General features: G+C 54.8%; 1 pseudogene; it reads right to left on the bottom strand.

The window, feature by feature from the left end:
- Nucleotides 1–286: 286 nt before the first annotated feature.
- Nucleotides 287–2,306, bottom strand: LOC146174437 (uncharacterized; annotated as a pseudogene).
- Between the last annotated feature and the right edge of the window lie 686 nt (nt 2,307–2,992).

Genomic DNA, 2,992 nt, shown 5'->3' with positions numbered 1-2,992 from the left:
AATACAGTAACAAAATATGAAGGCAGATAACGTGGGAATTCCGGAACACCAGACGATCATTGACTACAGCCTGATCTCACTGCGATCTATAATTAGCTCGCAAAAATGCAAATAGGCGAGAATGGGAAGGAACATCTGAGAAGGGTGATCATAAACGTTTCAGATTGCAGATAGGGACCCTGGGGAAAAGAGAAATACAGGAAAGACAAAAAGAAGGAGGAGGAATCACATTTATTATGCCCGAAATAATTCGGTGGTGCATGCTTGCACCAGACGGGGTGGTTCCCTAGTTGCGGGACCAATATGTTCCCAGCAGCTCCTGGCCCCTCTCCGTCAGTGCGAGCTCGATGGATAGGGCGGGGCTCGATAGCAAGGTCTCCCATCGTTCAAGGGGTTGGGGATTGGGGGTATTGGCGGGAAGGGGAGGAAGGCCTTGCGTTCTGTGCATTCTACCAAAACGTGCGGCAGGGTGCCTTTCGTTTTTTGCAAAAAGGACAGAGCGTATCGTGTTCTGCGGGGTAGATGCGGTTCATCAGTACGGGATGCGCAAGCGATCCCGCCGGCGCTCTACGCAGGATCGTCTGCTGTTGCCTAGTGAGTTTGGGGTGCGGTTCTGGCAGTCTGCACCTTTCCTATCGGTACATACGGGTTATCTCCCGAAGGCTGGTAACCGGATGGGGTAGCTCTTCCGGCTCGTGCTCGCTCCGGATTGACATTTCTCGGGCATGGTAGCGTGCGATGGTGTTGCCTGCTACCTGCGAGTGAGCCGGGACCCACAAGAGCTCTATGGCGCTTCCCGGAGGCTTGCACTTGGATATAATGGCTCGGGCCGCGGAGTGGATTACCCCTCTGCGGAAGCTTCTGTAGGCTGTCTTTGAGTCGGTGACCACGATGACCACGCTCGGCTATGCGAGTGTGAGGGCTAGGGATGCATCTTCGGCAACTGCGGGGTCTGTTATCTTTGCGGACGCGCTGACGATCAGCCTGCCTTTTGACGTAACCACCACCGCTGCACAGTCACTGTGTTTGCGGAGCGAGGCGTCCGCGTAGAGGACCCTGGGGTTCTCTTCCAGCTTACGGGCTACGGCTTTGGCCCGCGCGGTGCGCCTCTCGTCGTCCTTGCCCGGCGTCATGTTCAGGGGAAGGGGTTTCGTCTGAATGGTCGTTTTCCAGTCTTCCGGAAGGGCTTCCTTGAGGGGTACTGGCTCAATCTGCCATCCTATCTTGCGTAAGACGGCTTGTCCGTGTTTCGTGTGACTGAGCCGGATTCTCTGATTAGAGAGGTGGGCTTCAATGAGCTCCTCTTCCATGTTGTGGGTGCCCATGTCTAGCAATCTTTGCGTGGACGAGTATATGGGTATGCTAAGTGCTTGCTTTGTTGCCTTACGAAGCATCGTGTTTAGGGTGTCCCTATTTGCCTTCGTCAGCTGGAGATGAGGGGCAGAGTATGTAACCCGCGACACGACGAACGCGCGTATCAGGCGCATGGCATCGTCCTCTTTGAGGCCTCGGTTTCTGTTAGATACCTTTCTCATCATACTGAGTATCTATTCGGTTGTAGTTCTGATCTTTATGACGGCGGCGTGCGCCTTTCCGTCGGTCTGAAGTAGTAGGCCGAAGATCATAATCTGCTGTGTTGGCTTGATGGCCATTCCGTCGATGGTGACGATCACGTTCGGCGGCAGCTTTTTCTTGGAGTTTCCCGGTTGGATCATAAGCATATCTGATGCCTGGGGAGTGCAGCTCAGTCAGCACGACTTTGCGTACTCGTGCACGGTCTTTGCAGCCTTCTGTAAGGCTTCCTCCATACAGGCATCAGACCCGGCTCGAGCCGTCCACACCGTAATATCGTCGGCGTAGAAAGCGTGGTCCACGCCTTCGATTTGCTTGAGTAGACCGGGCAGGTGCAGGAGGGCCTGATTGAAGAGCAGTGGCGACAAGACCGATCCCTTTGGGGTGCCCCTATCACCGAGTTCGACAGGATCTGACTTTTCCTCCTTTATCCTGATGGTCGTTGTTTGGTTTGACAGAAAATCTTTGATGTAGCCGAATGTCTTTCGGCTACATCTGGTCATATTCAGATTCCGCAACACACTCGCGTGGGGCACGTTATCAAGCGCTCCCTTCAGGTCGAGGGCGACTATCCCGCGTGGCGCGTGCCACGTTGCCGGCTTGACGACCAGTTCGTGAAGTTGGATCATCAGGTCTTTGGTGCTGAGATGTTGCCTGAAGCCGTACATCGCCTCCGGCATCAGATCCGTTTCTTCAAGGTTCTTCTGCAGGAGGCGAAGGTCCATTCGTTCCATCGCCCTCCCCGCACAGGAATTGAGGGAGATGGGCCGCATGTTGTCTATCGTGAGGGCCTTGCCAGGCTGTGGAATGAAGCAGACCTCGGCATCCTTCCATTCCTTCGGCAACCGCGAGCTCTTCCAGGCTTCGTTGATGTGCCCAGGAGACCGGGGGCCGCTTTACCGCTCATGTTACCGAGTAGTTTGTATGTTATGGCATCCCTGCCGGGTGCACTTCTTTTGTTACTTTCATCTATTGCTGTTCACAGTTCCGTCATTGAAAACGGCCTGTCGAACTCTTCGTTGTCGGTTCCTTTGTACCTCTCGGGCACCGGGTACTGCCCCTTCTTTGTCTTTAGTTACTTCGTCTTCAGGTCTTCCAGGAGCCTGCGGCCGTCTCCTTTGTACATGTTCAATACCTTGGTAAGGTTGCGACTGGTCGCAGTTTTGCTACTCAGCGGGTCGATCAGATGCCTCAAGAGAACCACGTCTTCCACGTCGAGAGCGTGCCCTGTAGGCCATCGCAGGTCTTGAGCCAATTCTCCCTGCATAGTTTGGCCGCGTGCTCGTCGATCTGGTTGTTCAAGGCTGCTATGCGCTTGGCCAGCTTTCTGTGGTGCCTCTGGCGTTTCCACCGCCCCGTTAACGAGTGCCGGGCCGCCCACATGTGGGTCAGTCTGGCGTCCACGTACGGTGTCTGCGAC

Source organism: Amblyomma maculatum, chromosome 11 (genome assembly GCF_055883805.1).
Source record: "Amblyomma maculatum isolate TAMU_Amacu chromosome 11, ASM5588380v1, whole genome shotgun sequence".
Taxonomy (NCBI): domain Eukaryota; kingdom Metazoa; phylum Arthropoda; class Arachnida; order Ixodida; family Ixodidae; genus Amblyomma; species Amblyomma maculatum.
The sequence above is the reverse complement of the archived record's forward strand: the minus strand, read 5'-3'. Positions and strand labels throughout refer to the sequence as shown.